The 24,642-nt window shown below is 47.8% G+C and overlaps 1 protein-coding gene and 1 long non-coding RNA gene across 2 annotated transcripts in view; one reads left to right on the plus strand and one right to left on the minus strand.

Annotated features, from left to right (window-relative positions):
- The window catches only part of LOC138569160 (serine/threonine-protein kinase SBK1-like), an 849,071-nt gene that overhangs the window by 786,420 nt on the left and 38,009 nt on the right, over nucleotides 1-24,642 (minus strand). The window lies entirely within an intron of this gene.
- LOC138569161 (uncharacterized) overlaps nucleotides 15,908-24,642 on the plus strand; it is a 371,203-nt gene continuing 362,468 nt past the window's right edge. Inside the window, exon 1 of the long non-coding RNA XR_011303159.1 lies at nucleotides 15,908-16,004. This is a non-coding gene — a long non-coding RNA (uncharacterized lncRNA). The remainder of the gene's footprint in view (nucleotides 16,005-24,642) is intronic.

A 24,642-nucleotide genomic window follows, 5' to 3' on the forward strand; every position in this document is an offset into this window, starting at 1 on the left:
TGTCTGCTCTTACCCCTGCACTTGCCACCATTTGGCCGCACTCTTATTTATTGTCTTATTTTTTTACTGTTATTCTATGTATTGCACTGCTCCCTCCCCTTCCCCCAGCACTTTATCCCTTGCCCCCTCCCCTGCACCTGCGCGATCTGAATGTCACCTGGCCTAGTAGGATTGCTGTCTCTGTCTTCCCTCTGTTTCCCCACCCTTGCCTCATCGTGTCTTGAAACACTTGTGTATAGGTGCATTATAAATTGCATATCATATCAACATATCATACCAGACAGTTTTCAACATCATCAAGTCACTCTTCAAGCCACCACCCACAACTCCCACACCCCATCAACCTCAGTATGCAACCCCCAATTGTTAGGGAGAATTCTCATGTATGGCTGATTTCCCTCACCTAGTGAGTCCCCCAGCAGCTTTGCTGGACTTCTGGATTTTATTTTTTTCCACATGGTAAGAGCGAGAGCTTTCCCCCCACTCTTATATCCGTTTTGCTATGTGTTTCTATCTGTTTTTGTGATTGTGGACTCTGAAGTACACCACTTCAGTAGCCCCCTTCTTTTTGTGTGTCACACAGCACCTTCAGTGCCGTGGCACAGGGTTGTCCTTGAGACTTCCCTCGACTCCATTTCTGAGGCGACTACTGTCCCCCAGAAAAGGGTAAAGTTACCATTAACTATACTTAGTCAATCTACCACAGACCCAGTACACCCCATCTTCCATGGAGTACTGGAAAGGGTTAACCCATATCCCTTTGTATTTGTACCTCCTAGAGCATTGTTTCGCTCTTTTAACAGACTTGGCTGGTGGCAGTGGTATTTACCCTAACTTTTCTACCGCGATTATATTAGATAAACGTGGTACTGTTCTTGGCTATTATATTAGCCTCGAGCATAAACCCGCTTGACCAAATCGTCTTTCTTTTGGCTCTGGTTGGTTTTATTCGCCAGTTCTTTTTGTTAAAGTCCTTCTTGTGTTTTACTTTGCACTGCAAACTAGGTTCGCCTTTTTTGTTCACTGTCTTTTGGCGGGCTTCTAACCAGAAGCCCTCCTCAAAGCACCTGGGTGTCGAGGTGGGCTGAATGTGAGGGAGGGGTGTAGTCACCCCCTGCACAGGGTATCCTAGGAAACCCAAGTCGCACTTTGTCATGATTGGCCAGGGTAGTTGTCCGGGCTGGACAACCCCCCTGCTGGGTGATTGACAGCCAGGCTGCGTGAATGGGGGGTTTTCTCATAAAAGGCAGGTCTCTTGGGCTATAAGTCAGAGAGTCGCCACTGGAACTACAAGGAACCGAAGTGGAGAGAACGACGGCTGCTGCAACTACCCCATCCCGGTGAAGCCCTGCTGCAGTCCTGAGCTATCTGCCCTTCAACGACTCAGAGAAGATCCAGTCCGGAGTCTTCTTCCCTTGAGCTTGGTGGGGATAACCAGCTCATCTTCTACAGCCAGAGGATCCTCTTCCGTGGTCGAAATCGCTGCACACTGCTGTAGTGGTCCGGATTGCCACCTGAAGAGCCTCTCCTGTTTTTAAGGAGCGCACCTTTTATTCCTTATCGCTGCTGCCGGCCTCCTCCCTGTGTGGTGCAGACCCCCTTCAGACGTCCTCCTTCACAACGAAGCTCCAGGAATCGTGGGTCTGTGGGAAACCAACAGGAACAACTGCCAGGTCACTAGCTGCACCACTGGAACAAGGTACTGTGTTCTGTTGAGGAAACTGGGTGAATCCCTTTTTCTTCATTTCCAAGGCTTGCCCTTGTCTTCCCTCCTTCTTATAACTTTTTCTTCCGGACATTGACAATATCGAAGTACTTTTGGCTATGTTGAATCGTGAACTGTCTGACCGTGTGATCTTCGGCAACTGGCCTCGGTGTCTTTCGACCCTGGCTCCTGCCCTTTGACTTTTGACCTCCTGTCTCTGAGTGTTTCTTGATTCTGCCTGCCTAACCAAAATATTGCCTGTGATTTTTGCCTCCAACTCCCTCTGGGTATCTCAGGTGCTAAGTGTGTTTTTGCCCCGGTAGCATTTCATGTCACACATACGCGTTTGTTTAGTAGACCGAACTGTCAAAAAGTGATCGCAATCGTATTTGCGGTAACATGTTTTGTTCATAACACCGGTTCATTCAAACACAATGTACTTACCTTGAGACTTACTGTACAAAGTGAATTGGTTAGTTGTAGTATATTTAACGTATGGTTTTTATTGAAGTTTAATAGAAGTTTTGTGTTTATAACGAATGGTTTAAAAATAAATGTACTTATATTTTTCTACCTGAAACCTTGAATCAGTGTTTGCTTGAGTCACAGTAATTGTGGTCCCTTTGTGTACTCTCTGCTACTGCTCATATACTCTTGAGATAAGCCTAGCTGCTCCACCATTGCTACCACTCTGACATAGTAGTACGGGATTGTACCAAAGGTAAACTTGTATTGCCATCTGTAGTCTTAATTGTGTGTAGTGGTCCCTAAGGGCACTGCACAGGATTCTGCCTAACACCCAATGAACGTCAACTCTAAAATACACAGCATACAACAAGCCTTCTCCTCTGCAGTCCTACTCCCATACACTACGCCCAAACTAGCCAACACATGGGACAGATTACACCCCATCTAAGATGACAACCATATCACCCTAGCAGCAAAAACAAAACAAGCACACTTCCTGGCGATGCCTGCCACCCCACTGCCCCCCAAGCCACATCCAACTGCATCATTACCATCGCTCCACATTGGTTAAATATCATCAGCTCCTGTCTCTCACATGGTACAATCACATTTGCACTCAAAACAGAACATGTCTCCATCCCCCTAAATAAGCCACCCCTTGATCCCACACTCCCTGAAAAAGACCATCCCATCACTGTCCGTCGAGACCTCACCAGAATCATAGAACATCTCGTCATGTGCCAACTCCAACAACACATCAATACAAACGACCTTCTCAACCCCTTCCAATCTGGCTTCCGACCCACCCAGATCACAGAGGCCACCACACTTCACATTCTAGATAACCTTCACAGTATCATCGACAAAAAACACACTGCTCTCCTCGTACTCCTCAATCTCTCTGCAGCCTTTGACACCATCGACCCCATCATTCTACTAAATATCCTATCCCACAGGATGAAACTCTCAGGTACTGTTCTCAACAAGTTCACCCCCTTTATCACTGACAGGAAGCACTTTCTCCCCATGCCCCCTTATCAAGCCAATCTCTCCCAAGTCAAGAAGCGCATTCTCCAAGAATTCTCCCTTTCTCCCCTCCTCTTCAACCTATATGTAGATTCCTTTGGACAGATCCTTGCAAAATCCAAGTCCATTTCCATCAATACGCAGACGATGCACAAATCTAGTTGCAAGTTGCAAATTTCACCCCTCTGACAACTCCACGCCCCAAAAGCTGTCTATCCATCAGCACCTCTAGATGGCCATCCACTTGCTCAAACTTCACCCCTCCGAAACAGAATACCCCCTCATCTGACACCCACCCCTGTCAGGCAAAAACCTGACCACACGCCCTAGATCAAATAACATGCCATCAACAACCCCTGCATATCTCTCTCCATGCCTGTAAAATCCCTGCCAAATGTACTGTCCATCCTCACCTTAATATCACGCACCACATAGCTTACATCACCAAAACATGCTGCCTACAACTACACCTCCTATGCAAGATTATATTTTATTTATTGGGTATTTATAATGTGCTTATACAGCCAAATGTTTCAAAGTGCATCAAGACAAGGGAGAGGGAGGTTAGGGGAGAAAAAAAAAAAATACTGTTTCTACTAGGTCTTGAGACATTCGGATCTGTGCAAGTGCCTTAACAAGAATGCAGGGGAGGAGGAGGAGGGAAAGTGAAAGTTAGGGGTGGCACAGGGAAGAAGACAAGCAATAACGTTCCCACAAGGTCATAGGACAATTGGGAGCATGCAAGTGCAGTAACAGAATAGAGGGGAGAGGGAGGAGGGGAAGTGTAGGAGGGGGGTGAACAGGGAAGAAGACAAACAATAGTGTTCCTACTAGATAAGACACATAGTTCCCCCTCCTGACTTCCTCAATGCAGTCCAAGTACTAGTTCTGTCCAAGCAAGTCTATGGGAATGGTCTCTTCCCTGGAATCTGCAGCAGCACTCCCACCCCACTGCAAGCCAAACAGAACACAGTGGCAAGACTCTTCCTGCACCTACCCAAACACTCACACATCACCCTAGCACTTTCCCAACTTCACTGGTGCCCCACACTTTAGATGTTTGTTTTTGAAGGGTTCTGCATTGTTTACAAATCCATGCACCTCAAATCCCCATCCCACATCCACAACAAACGAAAGCCCATCACTCACAAACACACCAGGCAAGGTAGCCAACAGGACTGGATCACAATGTATCATTAGCGGACTTGATTGCTGGAAGCATACTCTCCAATTCTGAAATACAGCGATACATTATTACTACAGATGACTGTTTACAATAAGTGCCTCCCCGAAGCAAGTTTGCTTTGATATTGCATTGCTCTGTCTCTTCTTTCTCTTTCCTCCTTCTTTTGTTCTTATTGGCACACCTTTTGCTTTCTTCACTTTCGTTGTATCATTCTCTCATCTTTATATTCATCTCTTGTCATTTTCTATTGCTTCTTACACAGGGGAAGCCCTCCAGCTATGTCATCCCAAAAGGGAAGGCGTCTGGGCAACTGAAAAGACAGCCTGCAAGATTCGAAAGGACACACACGTTGGCTATGAGGAGCTGAGGCAAGACATGCAGTGTTCTGCAGTTGTGCAGATCACACAGCTGTCAGAAATGCTACGGTTGGTAGCCAGAAGCACAGCAGGGAAGAAAGAGGGTGCACAGCGTCCCAAGGAGATGAGAGAGAGAGAGAGAGAGAGAGACACACAGAGTGGTGGGGTGACCATGGGATGTTCGTGGTGGACCGGAGGTCCAATTAACTACGCCAAGACCATTCGCATACAGCGAACTCGGGACAAGTGGAAACCCAAGATAATAGAATGCCAACAAAAAAGAAACGAGGAAAGAGAAACTGCTGGAGAGACACAAGACGCCAGAAAGGAAGAAAAGAAAACATGTCCTGAACCTGTTAAGAACCTGGTGACTTTAACCCTCAACACAGAAGCTAAAGGGGATAACGGGAGACCCGGTGAAGAGAGTGTGGATCATTATTGGACTACCCATACTCGACACAGTCTAAAGAGTAAAGACATAATAAGAGTGAATGGAACTCATTACTGAACGGCTCCTACCCGTCACAATCATGAGAGTAAAGATATAATAATAGCTCATGGAAATCATTACTGGGCTGCTCCTACTCGTCATAGTCTCGAGAGTAAAGATACAATTGGAGTGAATGAGAATTATTTCTGGAAGGCTCATACTTGTCGTAGTAACGAGAACCTAGATGCAATAAGAGACACTGAGAATCGTTATTATAACACTCCTACTCGACACAGGTGAGGAGAGCGAAAATACAAGAAGAATAGTAAAAAGAAACCTGCAAAACGAAGGTGTTGGAACTGTTCCAATTGATTGTAAAGCAGATCCAAGGGATATGATATGATATGATAGTCTATTTATATGACGCCTATACACAATGTGGTTCAAAGCGCTTCAAGGCAACGGAGGGAACAAGGGAAAATACAATGGGCCTCATTACGAGGTTGGCGGTCCGGTAACAACGGTACCGGTATGCTTGCCAGTACCATTGTTACCGGACCGGCAAACTCCGAGTTGTGCTCGCAGGTGCCTTTCATTCTGCCAGGTCTGCCCTGGCGGAATGAAAGGCACCCGCGAGTACAGCAAGCCTGTAGCACCGGCACCGTTATGAACGGTGCCGGTGCTACAGGCATCCCCATTCCCATTGAGCCCTATGGGGCTGAAATGGGAATGGGGATATACCGGCACCAGCACCCGCGAAAGGGCAATTACTGGATCCAGCAGGCCAGAATACCCCAGTAATTGCCCATTCGCGGGTGCCGGATTTTCATGCCGGTATAGAGATAGCCTGGCCGGTAAAAACGGCAAGTCTACCTCCAACCTCGTAATGAGGCCCAATGACATTCTTACAGGCCATGAACAGTAAGGATGTGAAATTAACTATAGAGAAATGTCAGTCCTAAAACAGGAATTTAACAAGGATTCAAACTTTGTGACAATATATCAGGAAGCTGAGGATGAAAGGTTCAAGGAAAATGAACTTTTCAGAAATATAAGAGGGGAAAACAAATTGTTGGAAAAACAACCCAAGGAAAGAGAGAAGGATCCATCATTAAACGGAAGCACAGGAAAAGAACCCCAAAGTCAAGAACACATTAAAGGAACTGTATGAATGGGTAAAAGTGATTACAGAGACAATCTTAAGATCATCTATTGAAGAGTTGTCGAGAGACAAGTCAAAAAACCTCAGGAGAAGGGAGGCCCTCTCCTATCTTTCAGATGATAATAGTAATGGAAGGGCCAGATAGGTTAGAGCTGGACAGTTCTTCAATTCCAACAATCACTGGTGACAGACAAGCACCTTAGTTTTGTTAGTTATGGAAGCATTTTAGAGTAGGGAAAGATAGGCCTTATCTATATTCTTTAATACAATCATGAGTAAAATGTGTAACCTGAGTCTGTGTCCTTCCTCGAAGCTACCTAACCAGGTATATTACACTTTCTTTAAATTGTTATCTCTTCTTAGTTTCATTCAATCCATCTCTTTCTTTCTATCCATTCATTGCTTGCTTTCTCTCTCTTTCTCTTATGTCTTCTGCTCTTAGTTTCATTTTCTATAGTTTTCATCCATCTTTCTCTCCTTCTATCAACCTGTGACTGTTAATTTAAAAACAGTCTAAGTGACTGTTTAAGTATTTGTATTTGTATTTTATTTATTTGTAAAGTGCAGCTGGCCCAACGGCATCTGGTCGCATTAAGTGTTTATGTGACTGTGACAGTTAAAAAATTGAATTTAGGTGTGCTTTTTTCCTGCATTTGTCTAGTTCTGCTAGTTAAAAATCCTACTTACTCCTCGCTCTCTGTTTTTTTTTTCTGCCCCTGCTTCCTTGTCCCCCGTACCTTTAGCTCCCACTGTTTCTTCCCATTCCTGTTGTGTTTCCCTGTTCCATTTCTATTGTGTCTCCTTGTTCACGTGCGCCCTCCTGTTAACACCCTCCTGTGTGCCTCAGCCTGTTAAGTGTAGCACGCTGTGCGCCCCCCTCATTTTTGCGCTCTCTATCTCTCCTATCTTCTCCAACTGTTTCTCTATCTCCTATCCTTCACCGCTCACCAAGTCGGGCAGGAAGAAACTTAAGAAGGACACACTTAGCTCCAATCCAGGCTTTCCTATCGCTGACACCTACGTCAGTGCTTCCACCACAGAGACTCTCATGGACATCCTCTTCGTCGTTCCTTCCCCCAACCTATGGACTCTTCATATGGTTGTTCTGCTCTCTCCCTACTCTTCCTCTCACATTAATGGTGACACCCGCTGGGAGGTCCTTCTTGCCTCCTCCTCGACCTCCAGGGTCATCATAAATGTCTATCGTAATGGTACCGTCCTGGTAAAAGGGCCTCAAACCAACCTCCTTCTTTTTGATAGGCTCCTCCCTCGCCTTATCATCTTTCCACCTTTCTCCTCACTGGCACCCTTGCCAACTGCACCTACGACCTCTCTGGCTCCCTTGCCTGCTAGGCACACCTTGGTCTCCTTGCCTCCACCTGGTCACACCGCCGGTCTTACTATGGCTCCTTTTATGTCTTCTACTATCCTGGCTCCCTTGCCCACACACTCAGCACTGACATCCTTGTCAGCCTCTCCCACGCTAGTGCCCTGGCCACACATTGCTTGCGCATTTGGGGCTCCCTTGCCTTGTGAGGCCCCTCCTTCACTGGCGCCCTTGCCATCTATTACTGTGCCGGCTCCCCTTGCCTGTACTCCCTTCGGCCCCTCTGCCTTCTCTTGTCTCTATCTCTTTGGCATCCGTGCCGCTTATGGGTGGGATCTCTGTCGCCTGCACCCTCCCTACGTAAGTCCTTCAAAAATGGCAATCTGCTCCACGTTGCCACACTTAACTCTCACTCTGCAGTCAAGCACTCCTGTGATATCTACCACCTCCTTGAACACCTGGACGTTCATGTTCTTTCTCTCACTCAGACCTGGTTTAAGGTCAGCTCTGTCATGAGTGTTGACACACTTCTCACTGAAGGTTACAACATCCTCTCTGAGCCCAGGCTTAACAGATCAGGAGGGAGAGTTGTTGTGATCTTTCCAGAGTGGATCCCTGTTTCCACCATTCCCATTCAGGCATATTCCTTTTTCGAATGCCAGGTGTGGAAGCTCTCTCTCCTGTCTCCTCTCTTACTCTGGCCACCTTCTATCGGCCGCTGGGCCAGTCCACCCTCTTCCTCTCTGAATGGGCTGGCCTGGCCTCTTCTCTCCTTTCCTCCTCCTCCCAACTCCTCCTGCTGGGGGATCTCAACATCCATCTTGACTCTCCTGACTGCTCAGGAGCTTTCCACAACCTAAGCGACTGGCTCTTTCTCTCCATTCTACCCTCTGGTCCGATGGATATGGCTGGCCTTACCTTGGATGCTCTCATCTCCACTGACATCCCACTCACTATCCCTCTCACTACTTCACTCTCATGGACTGATCAGTCTCTTCTCTCCCCTCACTTGAAACGTTCTTCTCCTTTAGCACCGGCACACCCTGCACTGCCTCCCACTTACAAGGTCTTCCGACCCAAGAAAAAAGTGTCAGTGGCTGCCTTTGCCTCAACCTACTCCCCTCCCCCTACTCCTGCGGCTGACTCCCACCCTAACACAGCCCTCTCTAACTTTCACCTTTCCAACTCCAATGCTCTCCACATCCTTGCCCCTGCCATGAGGGTCCGACTGAAGCCTCCCAAAAAGTGCAACTCTTGGTATGACTATGATTTGGCTGACCTTAAACGCACGTGCACGACAGCAGAAAGGAAATGGGGATCTTCAGGTGCACCCTCTGATAAACTGGCCTGCCGCCTTCTGCAAAGGCAATACAGACTCTGCATCCGGGTCAAGTTTGGCCGCGGCATCCAACAACACGGCCAATCTTTTCAAAGTCTGTAAGGAGCTGGCCAACCCTTCTGCATCCTCATCCTCTATTGCACCCACTCAGGCCCTTTGCGGGGCACTGGCAGCACACTTCACCACCATAACACAGGACATCCTGACCTCACTCACTTCCGCACACACTCGTGCACCAACATCTCCTGGGCCCCCTTTGGCCGCCCCCACCCTGCCCCCTCTTCTCTCCTCCCTTTTCCCTGTCACACCTGAGGAGGTTTCTAGACAAGTCCAATCTATGAAAGCCTCTTCCAAACACATGGATCCTTGTCCCTCCAAAACCATCAAGGACAACATTGACTCGCTAGCTCCAGCCTTGGAAGACCTCTGCAACCTCTCCTTTGCCACTGTAGTTTTTCCCACTTCTCTCAGGCATTCTCTTGTGCACCCTCTGCTCAAAACACCATCTGTCGACCCTTCTATTCTGGCAAACAATCACCCGATCTCCATCACTCCTTTCCTGGGCAAACTCCTGGAGAGGTTGGCTATCTCACATCTTACCCTCCACACCAAATCTGTTGGTTGTCTTCATGACCATCAGTCTGGCTTTAGAGCATCCAGAGGCACTGAAACTGCTCTTCTAAACATGCATGAAGACCTGCTTGCAAGCCTTGACTATAATTATCTATCTGCCCTCTTTCTCCTTGACCTCTCCTCTGCTTTTGATACAGTAAACCACAACATCCTGATCTCCCTTCTCTGTAATACCCTGGGCATCACAAATCGGGCTCTGGCATGGCTTGCGTCCTTTCTCTCTGACCGTCCTTTCCAGGTAGATCTTGAGTCCTTTCTCTCCGCTATCACTCTCTCTACTTGTGGTGTTCCCCAAGGATCTAATCTATCCCCGTGGTTTTTCAATGTCTACCTGGCCCCTTTGTCCCACATGATCTCTGCTTTCACCTCCAACTTTCAGTGTTATGCGGATGACACGCAGCTCTCTTTCAGGCAACCCTCTGCCTCTTCTTCCTCCTCGCTCATTCCAGACTGTCAGTCAGCAATTCAGTCCTAGTGTGCTGCTAATTATCTCTGCCTCAATGGCAGCAAGACAGAGATCGTCCTCATTGGGACACAAGCTCCCGCTTTCCCACTTTCACTCTGGTCAGCCTCCCTTGGTCCTATGCCCCCACCCACCGGTGAGGCAAAAGATCTGGGAGTCATCTTTGACTCTACTCTCTCCTTCTCTTCTCACATCTCTGACATGTCCAAAAAATCTCTCTACCAGCTGCACCTCCTCAGATATTCTACCTTGTCTCACCTTCCCCCAGAGGCTCCAGAGCCCTGGCCCTCTCCAGACTGAACTACTGGAACAGTCTCTTTCTCAATCTTCCTACATCTATTATCCGACTTCTTCATCTTATCCAGAACAAAACTGCAGGAGTTATCCTTGGCCTCAAGCCCAGGGACTGCATCTCTCTGGCGCTGAAATCGCTCCACTGGCTCCCTGTGGCTGCAAGGATCAAGTTCAAGTCTCTCTGCATAGTCCACAAGGCTTTCTGGGGCTGGGGCCCCTTCTATCTACAATGCTCTCTTCCCAAAGACTCCCCATCTAGAGCCCTCCGTTCAGCCTCCTCCAACTTTCTGCGGGTGAGACGTTTATCCAAACAGAGATTTGGGGGTAGATCCCTATCCTCTGCAGGTGCCTCCCTCTGGAACAGCCTGCCTGCCTCTCTCTTTCTTGAACCGGGCCACCTTAAGTTCCTGGAAACTCCTCAAGACGTTCCTTTTCTCTTCCTCTTTCTCTCTCCCCCTCCCCTAACTTCCTCTTTCCTCACTTCTTTCCCTCCTTCTTTCTCTTCCCCAACCTGCTCAGCCCGCTGACTGGTTGCCGTGTACACCTCCAGAGCCCCACAGGTCCCAGGCTCCCCCTGCCAGTCCTGCACTTGCCTCTGGGACGCTGCACTTAACTCTGGCCCCTGCTGGACTAGGCGCACTTGTCCCCCCTCCCCGTCCCTCGCACTTCCTGTCTCTGTGCACTTCACGAACTTGAATGCACTAGGCCTAGCAAGTCTGTCCGGTCCTCCCTCTGTCTCCCTTCCCCAGGCAGGCCTAGCACTGTAGTTTATTGTACTGTACGTTCCTTTCTCACCCCACCCCCCCCCCCGCCTTCTCCCTCCACACTTTGTCATGCACTTATACTAGTAGATATGCCTCTGACTAGTATGCTGGTTATTGTTTTTTGATCATTTGGAATCTTCAAGACCTAAGAATGACGACTGTGATCCCTCGCTCCCTTCCCGCCTTGAAGCGCTTTGAAGCACTTCACTTGTGTATAAGCTCTTTACAATTACAACCTTTTTATCGACATTTCATTCCTTTTAGCTATCCTGCTTTGACTACTTTTTGTCTTTCTTTGTTTCTTTCTTTCTCTCTTTCTCCTTTTCATATTTATCTGTTTCCCTTTCATTTTTATGACAATATTACAGCACTATGATGATATGACCTTACGTCCTTTTATCATCTTATATTATAATGTGTTTTGTTATGCTGGTAGTGCCAAAAAATGGCACAGTTGAAGTGCTTGTAGTCATTTATCTGGAAATAGTTGGCACTCCCTTGGAGTGTTTATAGTCAGGTGCAAACCTTTTTTATCTGTAACCCTACAGCCGTGTGGGAGATATATGGCGGTGCCTCTGGTTATAGGAGAGGGGCGCGTCATAAGCCACCTGAGTTCTAAAATGGTCTTCCCAGCAATACCATTGACCTGTCTGACAGTAAGCAAGGGCACGTGTCCGTTGTCCTAAAGGAGTGAGGGCTTGGTAGCAGCTACCGAAAGAGTGACTATAAGATGTCAGTCATCTGCCCTAGAAGCTGTAAAATCGCTTTGCAATAGTCATAAATGACAGAAACTCAGAATGAAACTCTCGCCTTTCTGTATGTCGGCAGTCAATAATATTTCACACAGGCGTCATGACTTATCGAGTTATCTAAAAGGACCTATGTACAGTAGCTCATCAATTAATTTGAAGTTCTAAGGAGGGTTTAGTGTCTAATGCCGGCCGACTGCCACAGGAGGCAGATAAGCACTAATAATGAGCTTAAAATTCTTCTGACCATATACGGCGCTCTATGAAGACTTTAATCACCAGGTTTGTTGACACAGGATGAATGGTGCCACACTCTTGCCAAACAACAACCATATGTACCCCAATGCTTCTAGGCACACCAGGAGCACTTTAGAGAATGCACCAATTACCCCAGAGCAAACACCAGTGGAGGACACCTGTGATTCGCCCGTTTCCTCTGGAGAGTTGTCGGACTTGAAACCGCCCTCTGGAAAGTTCCCTCACTAGGGAAAATCTAAACGCAGAATTATTTGTTAACAGAATCAGACAAAATGCAGTGAAGTAAGGATTTCAAATGCCCCATCAAGAGAAAGCAGGTTGTGTCCTACGAGGGCTCTCAGGCAGCTCTTCCAGGAGAGCCACATCGGCTAGAGGTGTGACGGGCTTATGGGACCCGTGTCGTCTGCTTCAGCCACCCTCGGGGCAAGCAGGAGCTCGTTCCGCATTTCGAGCTGCAGGAGCAGCCTGCCCCCTCCAACCTCAGTGGAGGTTGGCATCGGATCACATTTATGGTCCAATCCTTCCAGACACGACGACTATGGCGCATTCCTGCACAGATCCAGGTGTTGTTGCTACATTCTACCAGCGTCGGATTGGGTCGTCGGCCAATCGGCCCGTGGCCGATGCAAAATCTAGGCCGGAGACCTGGGGGCCGGTTCCTGAAGCCCACGTGGGCCGGTTTCAGCCCAGGCGTGCGTGGGCTTCACACTTCAAGAACCAGCCCCCAGGGCCTCGGCCTCGCCGGGCGGATGCAAGTTGCAAAGGATCTGTAAGTAAATAACTTACAGATCCTTTGCAATTGCAGCCCCGCCGCCGGCCAGTCGCAGATGCAGAGAAAGGTAACACTGAAGTGTTACCTTTCTTTGATAAATGCGGCGGGCCGGTGGCTAACTGCCTTGGCCCACGACACCCTGGCGCCAGCAGCAGTCAGTGCTACAAAACACTGGGAGGGAGCGGCAGGGCTGGGCGGGACTGCCGCAGCCCGGCCTGCTCCCTCCCAGTGATTTGTAACAGACTCTGCTCGCCTCTCCGCCGAGGGCCAGTCTGGGTCTGCAGAGAGCCAGTTTGTGTATCTCTGCAGAGACAGCCAGGGCTGTCACAAAGGGGGTGGGGGGGGGAAACTTCACCAGGCCTTGCGCTCAGGGGTGGCCTCGCGGCTGCCTGGGTCATGGGGTGTCATAATAGATTTCTTGCGAGAGAGACGAAGACGATGCAAAACAGAAGTTCTGCGCACTCAAGACTGTTGTCAATTTCACACTTCATCAACACGGGCTGGCCTGGCTCCCGAGTCCCGCCAACCCGGCACCAGGCCGCCAGGCATGCGCATTGGGCTGGCTGGGTGCGGTGCGTGTTACAAGCACAGGCTGCCGGGGAGGCTGGGGACTGGAGACACCAGTGTGACTGCAGCAGCAGGCCTGGCCAGCAATCTGCAGTGCAAGGGGAGTATGAGACAGGCACCGAGTGGCGTCGGCTCATTGAAGGATTCGAGCTTCAATTTGTGCCCTGCAAAGTAAGTAAGAACTAAAGTCAAGTGCTACTGCTGCTGTTGTCATTTTTAAAATTATGAAGACATATATGATTTGTGCTGCCGGTGTTGGTTTTCCAGCCCACATCCTGTGGTGTCCAGGGTAAGGGGAGATAAACTTCCCTTCAGGGGCACGTTTGGATAAAGAGATGTGCCCAAGAGAACACAATGGGGCTGATTCACAAAGCGTTTTGCAATGGGTATATCCCATTGAAAACGCGCTGTCAATCAGGCCCGATGTGTCATGCGTTACACCCCATCTCCGGCCAGGCATTGGCATGGGTCATCGTTAGATGCCCACCAGGAGCCTGCCATTTTGGGAGGATTTAAGCCGCTATCCCGCTAACCTGCACCCCCGTGTGATTGTAGATGCTTTTTACTGGAAGAAAACAGCAATGATTTCAAGCCCCCGTTATCGCTACCAGCCGAGGGATGCGTTTCATGTGGCTTATTTAAAAAGAAAATGTGCATTAAGACGGAACGGGTGTGCATCCATGTTGGACCACTTTCCCGGTTTAATGTGGGATGGAGTGAACCAGTCTGGCTTTCACACCCATAATTGCTAAATTATTTTTCTCTGGGGCACGGCGGTGCAAACCAATTTTGCACAGCGCACACAGTGGCAAACTGAATCTAATGCGTATATATCGCAGCTTGTAGGTCAACAATTTAGCTAAATGAATAGCCGCTTATGCTGGACTTTGTTGACCTAATAAGGGGCAAACCAGCGGCATTCACGCTTGGGTCGAGGGCGGCTTGCTGGAGCTTTTCTCCCTTAAGAATTAATCGTGCGAATGCAGGGAATCTTCTTCAAAACTCACCCCCAAGCAGCGTGCATGATATCAATGAGCTGGTGCCCGCCAGTGCCATTGCCACTACACCTGGCACCTAGTTGGCAGCCTCAGCGGAGAGAGCCTCCAGACATGCAGCCCTTACGGCTGCATCCCCAACACTCATGCAAGAATTATTGTATGCTGTTGTTCAATTTCTTGGGCATTCCATTTACTCGCCGGAATCCGCTGTGATAAGCGTGTGGGCAGACAGGAACTAGCGTGTGGGCATGGGCAGACAGGAACTCCGCTCGTAAGGGGCTTCAATAATGGTGCCACCACTTTTTGTGCTATGTGTGTTAAAATGCCATCTGCCACTAATTTACCCCAAAAGTGGATGAAAGGGGGCAGAGGGTGGAATCACACTATATGGAACCACGCGCACTGCAGGCCGCTTTCAATGGCTACCACTTCTAAAGTGTCCTGCAAAACCATTTTGTAAAGTTGGCCACCCTACCTCTGAAGCCTGAAAAGTAGTGCACGCAAGGCTGACATGCGGCCAAATTTGCACCAGACCTGCAGATGAATTTAACTGGTCTGCTGTTAAATCTCAGTTACCAGTTTAATGGTATCCAGTGGATACTAATTGCTCATTTTACTATAGCTGATATGATAGCTCAGTGGGTTGAGCGCTTGCTGCTGTGATGCGTGTGTGATCTGCAGGTTGCAGGTTTGAATCCCAGCAAGTCCATCTCCGCCTTTCATCCTTCTGAGGTCGATAAATGAGTACCAACACAGGTTGGGTGATATTGTATGCATATGTGTTCTATAAAAAAAAGAGCTTAAGCATAAGTGCTATACAGTAACATATTATCATTTGGCCTTGGATGTCTGCTTGCATTCACAGTAATTTGACAATATGGATCTATACACACAGATATTAACGATACATATGGTAATCCATTCTTGTATGCAAAGTTATGTTATTTTATGAGTTGTGTTGTAATGTAACAGACACATGAGCCCTCCATAAGTAGCATTTTTTGTAAAGTCCTGAATTGACGCAAATCACGGATGATGGTTTCAGGGCTGCTTTTTTGAGGTGAGAGGTGGGCCACTTTTTTGAGGCGAGGGGTGGGCCACTTTTTTCTCGGTGTCCGGGTCTATTTCTTGTCCCAGTCCGACCCTGCATTCTACCCTCACCAGCACCGAGCACAGTGCTGTGCATTCTTTGCTATTTTGCACCATATTTGGTCCAAACCTCAGAGCAGACGCCATCAGTAACCACGAGGGTAACTATATTCTAAAATGGCCGCTCTATTATGATCCTACCTGCACTTCCGCACTAACGCAGTCTGCCAGCAGCTGATTGGCTGCCCAGAAGGCATTTCTTCTAATCGAACCCTGCCGGCAGGTGAAGCCGGACTCATGACCGAAGGCCAAGGACCAAAGGCTGCTGACTGAGCTGACCAAGCGCAACCAGTGAGGCGACGCTGCCCAACTGGCCTCTCGTCCCCCCATCAGCACACCAATTCTAAGCCTCTCGCCGGTAAGTTCAAAATTGCGCACTCCATCTATGCAACATTCCCCCTTGCTCCCCTCCTCACCCAAAAACGTTAACTGATCCAGGCCAACGTCACAGCACCGCCTCATGCACGCTACAGCCCACCCATGACTCTTAATACTAATATACAGCGTTACCGGAACGTTGTTTCTCTTACCACCTGCAGCTCTAGATTTCCATATGCATTGCATTTGTACTGAATGTGAAACACATCTATACTGTATCGGCGACCGCACCGCTTAGGCAAAGCTGCCATGTATTCACCACACTGATTTCATTTTGCCTGAACAAACCTGCACCAATCTTAGACCGCATGCTTTGTTGCTGTAAATTCATCGTTTAGCAAGTATTAATCCTAAATTGCTGGCCTTACCCACACTGAAACGTGCACAGTATTGCACTGCGCCACAGTGCCCTTTGATGTAGTCAAAGCCAAATTCGTACATCCTATGCACTCTGTATTAGTACCATATACGTTGGCAAACACTAATTTAATGATTTTTACTGAACGGCCTAGCTAGTACTGTCCTCATGCTATCTGCATAGCCTAACATTCTTTATGTATGCCAGGCCAGTCATCCATCTAGCCTATTTGTAACCATTTCTAACTATACTGACTACTGTTACTTCATTGATTGATTCTAACCCCGACTGATGGTATCACACTGTTCGCACACCTACTTAACACTGACCATAACTACAGCCCATAACTGCCAAATTCGTGGGTCCCACATCTCAGCACCCTTCCTCAGGCACCAAACCACCTCATTAGTTAGCACGCCCCCCACTCTCTATGTACCTACCTCCCATGCACACTGAATGGATACTATGCCGGCGCACTCAAGTGTGTCCCTCTAGAACCCACACACTAGCACTATCGCCTTCGTGCAAACGCTCTTCCACCACTACCACCTCTCACCTCATTATTATCCTCTCACCAACACTCCGCGCTCCCGCCCTCTGGCCAGTCAGCATCATGTCTCCCACTCATACACAACTCTCACCTCAAAGTCACGCCACCTCTACCCTTATGCAAGACACCTGTCCAAGCTCCCACACTGCCAAACTTGATAACAAGCCCTTCCAACACTCTAGGCTCCTCAGGCTGAGAGCACGCAATAGGCTGAACACCGTGCACCGCTGCTCTCCTCCCACACTACACTACAGAAACCTCAGACTCAGCTCTCACGCAACACTGTACTCTCACACACATCAGACATACACTTACCAACCACCCCGCCAGCCTCCCTCCACCCAACCCCACATCCAAAACATCTTACCCAGCCCTAAACTCACCCACCCTCCCAATCACACTGTTAACACACCCCCAAGCCCCGCCTCCACGACACACCCTAATCCCCCCCTCAACAGATCTACATCCAACACTGATCTTAAATGAGCCCTCATCAATGCCCGCTCTCTCCCGGCACACGCACTGGCGATTAATGACCTACTTGCCATTACCGAAACCTGGCTCCATGAAGCATCAGGCCCCTCCATATCTCTTTCTCTCCCCCAAGGATACTCCATCCTGAGACAGGATCGCAAAACATCCAAAGGAGGAGGGGTAGACCTCATCTCCAAGGATACTCTGCCCATCAGACTCTGCAACCAACAGTGGGAGAACAATGCTGACCTCCTCACTGTGAAACTAACACTTTCTCCCAATTGTACCATAAATATTTTAATCACATACCGGCGACCAGGTTCACCCCCAGATTACCAAAAGCACCTCCTCCAAATCATAGGGAATAACGTAAAGAGCTCCACCAAAACCATCCTACTAGGTGAACTCAACCTCGGCCTGCATGATCCAAAGGACAAAGCAGCCTCCTCACTTGCCAAGGAACTCACAGACTTAGGGTTCAATCATAAAGTCTCTGGACCAACCCACTGCAAAGGACGCTCCATTGACTGGATCACAGTCAATGGAGCGTCCATTGACTGTGATGAATTGCTCTTCCTCCATCACTAATATCTCAGCCCACCCCTGGAGAGACCACCTCTGTATCCAATTCTCCATTCCTACTAGTCCTTCTCACAAAGCGCTCTCCTATGCCCCATCTGCCAAAGTCAAAAGCTCAAAAAAACTAACCAAGATCAACCTCTTACCTCTTTGTGACATCCCTGAACTCAAACCACCCTTTGACAACGGTCCCATCTCTCTTGCCAACATCAATGACCACACCCTCACCCAAGCCATTAAATCCATAGCTCCACTGGAGGATAAAAAAGAAAAAAAATCAATGCACACCAACTCCTGGTTCAGGGAAGAACTATCTATCAGCTCTATGCACCAGCAAACGCCGAACCCTAGCCAAATGGCAATCCACGCCTAACCAATCCACCCTAGCTGAATTCAAAGAGATCTCCTCGTACAAAAAAGCTATATTCATAGCCAAATCAGAATCATTCAATCACAGAATCACCAAAGCCAACTCTAAATCAAGGGAAATATTCTCTATCTTCAAAGATCTCATCACCCCTGCAACTAGACCTGATGAAATCCTTAAAGATGAAGATTGGTGCTCTAGCATTCAAGCAGCACTCATCAACAAAGTTAGGCTGCGCCAAGAAAAAATTAAAGCTCAGTGCAAAGCACTCCCCAAACAGGACAGGTCGCCTCCACCCTCCCCTCCGAAAACCTCTCATCATCTTCAGAGAAGTCACAGAAACAGAAGTTGCAGACCTCCTCCAACACATCAAACCATCCACATGTAAAGGGGACATCCGCCTTCCGGCCATCATCAAAGAATGCGCCGGCGCACTAATCCCCATTATCACAGCATTCATTAATGCCTCATTCTCCTCAGGAATAGTACCACAAAGCCTAAAAGAAGCCTGGGTCCGTCCACCCATAAGAAACCCACCCTAGACCCCTCATGCCCCAACAACTACCGCCCCATCACCACCATCCCCTTCCTCCTCAAAATCCTAGACAAAGCCGCCCACACCCAAATCCAACATTACCTTTTATCAAACGCCATTCTAGGCAAAATACAATCAGGCTTCCGCAAAGGTCATGGCACAGAAACCGCCCTCTTAGACTTAACAAATCAAATCACCAAAATAATGGACAATGGCAAACCTGCACTCCTGCTTCTCCTAGATCTCTCCGCTGCGTTTGATCTTGTTGACCACAACATCCTCACTGCCCATCTATCTAACGCAGTTCATTTCTCAAATAAAGCCACCTCATGGATAACCTCATTCCTAGAAGGAAGGGCCATGAAGGTGTACTCTGATCAGGCAAATGCAGCTCGCACCAACATCAACTGTGGAGTTCCCCAGGGTTCCTGTACTGCGCCTACCCTTTATAACTTGTTTACTAAGCCACTTTTTAACATGCTGGATGCTCTCGGCAATGCCTACACCAACTATGCCGATGACACTCAAGTCCTCCTCCCCCTCACTGGCTCTTACGACCAAGATGCAGAAGCACTCCTCCAGATCTACACCACCATCTAAACTTGGATGGCAGTTAATGGTCTCTGCTTAAATGGGGACAAAACCGAGATCATCCTTCTGGGCCCCAAGGAAATTCTACCCAAACTCAGCGAAAAATTCAACCACTTTGCCATCGACAACACTAACATACCAGTCTCCACGTCAGTAAAGACCCTTGGAGTCTACATTGACTCGACTCTCTCAATGTCAAGACAGGTTAGCGCCATCTCCTCTGCCTCGGCTCACACTACCAAACTTATAAATGCCATAAACCCTTTCTTACCACACAAAACTGCCTATCCATTGCCCGGGCCACAATAGGGGCAAAACTTGATTACTGCAAGGCACTCCTTGCAGGCACCTCAGCAAAAAAACTCAACAGGCTCCAGACAGTACAAAACAACGTGCTTCGCGCTGCACTATCCATCCCCAAAAGAGATCACATCTCCCAGGCTAGACGAGCCGCCCACTGGCTCCCAGTTAAGGAGAGAATCAACTTCAAGATCCTCACCCTTACACACAAATGCATCAATCTCTCTGCCCCATACCGATCAGAAATCATATTCATAGACATCTCAACCCGCCCAAAAAGAAGCCACCACGCCAACCAGCTCCGCGTTCCTCCTATAAAAAGAGCAAACGCCGGTGGCATTGGCTTTCCTCACATAGCACCCAAACCCTGGAATTCCCTACCCAACGCACTCAGAGCACCTCTCTATTCTCCTTTCGCAAATCCCTCAAAACCACGCTATTCAACTAGCCTCACACAACACTCATGCTAACTAAGTTGTCTGTGTCCAATGAAACTCGGAGATGAAACTGTAACTGCTAATTGTTATGTAATCACCAAGCCTTCTTTCCTGCTTGTTCCTCTGTAACCAGCAAGACTTTCTGTAACAGCACCACGTTTCCTAAGGGCTGCTGCGTGCTTTAGAAATGCTAATAAATAAATAAAGAAATGTATGCTTCATTCAGATTGCAGGGTGCCGGGGGCTGTCGGATGGCAGTATGAGGGCTGTTGAGACCCCCAACGTCGGCTTATAGGTTCACTCATGTGTCTCCCCTCCACCAGTCGGTCTGTTGGTCAAACCCCTGAGCTCTCGGACACCCGAATCCTGCCGAGGGCTCTACAGTAGATAATATCCCAGAGGATGCCTCCCTCTCGGGTGGCTTTCTTCAGAGGGCTAACGCCGCACAACTCAGCAAGTCTGTCATTGTATGTTGGCGACTGCCACCCCGCCGAGGGAAAGGAGGCACAGGAAGACCCCCAACTGGAAAGCCCTATTCATTTGACATGTTTAAGACCGACTGTTACCTGAAACCATTCAGCTCATTTCAGCCCCTAGACACCTTCTCATCAGAAACTCAACTATCGGCGTTCAACTACTGCACCTGTAATGGCATCGTTCTGTCATTGGTCCTGTCAGCCGCCACTCCTCCTCAATGGCGCCTCCCTGTTACACAATCACTGGTCACGACACCGCCCCCTAGGGTGAAGGGTCCCTCACTGCAGCCCAGCAAGTCTGTCCAATAATAACACCGTTTTTATCTCAAGTGAACCCCTTGCCATACCAATCACAGTGCAACCTTCTGTTCAGTCTGCTTTCAAAAGACAAATACAGGATGTGACTGGTCCCAAAATATCATGGGGAGCTAATCGATAATCTGGAAATTAGTGCGACTCCCTTGAAGTATTTACAGTGGAATGTTCTGGAAAGGAATTGACTGCTTACAAGAAGTGATCTGGAAACGGCTCTGACTCCCCTGAAGTGTTTACTGAAAATGAGTGCGATTCCGTTGTAGTGGTAACTGTCAATAATATTAGAGCGAGTGAAATTCTACTGAAATAAATCGATACAGCCCTTGAAGGATGCCATTGTCCTCCCCTCCCCCTGGCTTCATGTAAACCCCCTGCTGCTTGCCAGTGTTAACTAAAGCAGCATAATCTTTTAATCACAGGGAAGCTTAGCACACCTGCTTCGCTCTCTGTTTTCTCTGCGAGGATTTCACCCTAAGGACCCGCCTGCAGCTGCTCAGGTGGGAGGGCAAAGGATACCACCATTGCCCCCGAGACAAGAGCTGCAAATGCCAGTCTAGATTTGGAATTCCATTGTCTGCACCCATATCAGAATGGGTACCAGCCCCTCCCCATGGGCAGTCCCAGAATAATGCAGCTTCTGATTGGGTCAGCTTTCCAGAGAAAAGTTGTGTTCCCGTCACCTGCTAGTTGTATTGTGCCAAATGCAGCCCCTAAGAGACTCATTTAGAGTTTGGCAGCAGAGTAGGAAATGGGAGGTAACTGGATTACCGCCATTTTCACTGCACTGCCAAATTCAAAGTTTCAAAATAAAACGTATTAAATCCACCTGGTATTGGGTGGATAAAATGTCTTCCACACAATACCATTACCACATATGGGAGGTCATTACGACCCAGGCGGTAAGTACACCAACTTTACCACCACGGTGTAAACTACATTTACACCATGGTGGATGGCGGATTTACCGCCCCATTCCAAGGTGAGTGGGGCGGTAAATCCCCATTTCCCATTTACCCTTCCCCATTCCCATTTTTGCCCCATAGGGCATAATGGGAGTGGGGAAGGCGCTAATTACGGCACCGTAAATTACGGTGCCGTAATTAGCACCAAGGCGGTTTAGCGCCATGGATTTTAACGCCTGCTAAAAGCAGCCGCGTTAAAATTGGAATCAGGCGTTAAGGGTTAACGACGGCGTTAACCCTTAACGCCTGGGTCGTAATGACCTCCATGGTAATTACCACATGGGGTAATTACTGATCCCTGCGGCGTACAACGGGTTTCCATAATGGGGAATTAGGGAAAGGTGGGGAATGAGTCCAAATCACGTGGAATCTTTAAGTTACTGCAAGCTTCCCAAATGTGGTAACAGTTTTTCCATTGGGTGGATTTTCAGAGGAAAGGTCGCCAAAATCTAGATCAGGTCCCAATACTGTTTTGAAAGGTGATTTTTGAAGCATCAAACTAAAATATATTGCATTTTCTATACCTCTCATCCCTCTTGTTAAAGTGTCAATAACCAGTATAAAAGAATTCCTTAAGCAGCCTTTGAGAATTGCTTGTAAACATCTACAAACGCACATCGCATCCACCCAACGGCCGTCATTATGAGTAGGGTGGTAATGATAAAAACGGGAACTTTTTAAATAATGTTTATTTTATTTAATCCACCTACTTGTGAGCAGAGATTCCCTGGGAAATGTACCTAATGGAGTAAATGAAAAGTATTGCAAAGGGAAAAAACGTGGCTTTCATGCCCTGCAAGGAGGGCGGACCTGGCCTGTAAGGCCGGCCAGCCCGAGCTAAGGCAGGCACGAGCGAAACGAGGGCCTCAGCTCGGGCTGTGGGCATACCTGCCTAACCTCCGCGTTTTACCCAGAGACTCCGGGATTTTATGCTCTTCTCTGGGTCTCCGTGGAAGAGCGTGGATTCTACGGGTTTTCCGGCCGTCCCTGCGTCTCCACTAGATTTGTGTGCTTTGATCCCTTTCCTGCCACGCATGCATGCCGGCAAGTAAGGCTGTGTCCGTCAGCGCTTCCTAACAGCACATCTGATGGGAGTGACCGTTTCTTTGCTGGACATATGCGCTCATGTTTGCCTTCAAAGCGAGTTAACTGTAATGAAGGGCAGACATTACGGCCTCCGCTATGGCAAAAGTGTGCTATGACACATGTGGATGAAAAAAGAAAAGTTATTGTGGGGTGTTCGAGAGAATTCATTATCAAGTGGATAATGCACTCAGTTTACATACATGTTCACATTTGAATATATATATATATATTTGTGATGGATGCTTTAATATGTTTTGCACATTCGGTGCTTATTACAATCCTGTTAGTTTATTAAACACATACAACAAACTTAAATATATTGCAACGTGTGGGCAAGACCTTGCAAACGTGTGGGCGGGGCATTCTGGTGACGTATATCTCTGGGTTTTTCATTTTGGAATGTAGGCATGTATGGCTGCGGGCCATTAAAGGCCTTGTCTGCCTGACTGGCAGGGCATGAAAGCCATTTACACTCCGGGAGTTCGTCTAGGGTGCAAATGGCTCGAAAAAAAGGCAATAGAGAAGCGGAACCTAACAGGAAGCTACTTACCACTTTAAGACAAAGGAGATTAAGGAACACTTGAATCTAAAGCCAGGACTTAACCCTTTGAAAACTTCAACGAACAACCAAAAAAGGTGCTGGACTCAGATGCAGTATTGCAATGGGATCTTCTAAGAATCACAGCTAACGAGCCTCAGCATTTGTGACATGACTAGAGCTTAAAACCCAAGAAGAATGACGAGGAACTGATCTGAAATGCATAGCGCCACTTAGCGTGTGTAAGTAGCAGTCAGTTGCTCTGAATCGCATGCAATTGCATATATGAATTACCTATGCTTGAAAACTGTGCAAACACAACGAACTTTGCGTGAAATGTATATTGTATGTCAATTAAGTATAAAACTATACCAATAGAATCGAATACACAATACTACTCACCTAATCGCAACTGTGCCTTGAGAAAGCGCGAGAAACAAATGCACGTGCCCCAAATGCAGTATGTTGGCACCTTTACACTTAAGAGAAATAATGTTGGTTTTTAACTAATAAAAATTATTAACTAACGACCATTTAGTTTTTTTTAATGAATTAGAAATTAAAAGGCTGGGCGCAAGTCACCTTCCAAACCCAATTCATCCAGTTTACTTTTAATATGTGGCAGTGGGTAACTTTTCCTATTCTGGGAAATCGTAAAAAAGAAGGGTTATTACTTAATTTTCATGCATCGTTTCACCGCAGATGCAATATCTCTAATCGTTGCATATATTCTAAGATGATATGAAAATAATGTGCCCATTTCTTAGAAATTCAGGGTTACTGCAAACTTTGACGGGGATGTTCTTCGAGAGATTGCTTGGTGACCAAATGCACCAATTGCAGTGATCTCTGAGTAACCATCCAGCCACAGGTGTGAAACCCAGCTGGTCCACCCAGCTGTTTCTGCTTTTGTGGAAGATGAAAGGAGTACCAGTTTGATGGATGGGTAGTACGATGAATCACTGAGTCGACTTACCCAGGACTCGAACCCGTGAGTGCATATTACATGCTGAATTCTATTCTGTGCTGTGTCATATTTAACTTTTCATT

The sequence above is a fragment of the Ambystoma mexicanum genome, chromosome 2q (genome assembly GCF_040938575.1).
Source record: "Ambystoma mexicanum isolate Mex_15411 chromosome 2q, UKY_AmexF1_1, whole genome shotgun sequence".
NCBI lineage: Eukaryota > Metazoa > Chordata > Amphibia > Caudata > Ambystomatidae > Ambystoma > Ambystoma mexicanum.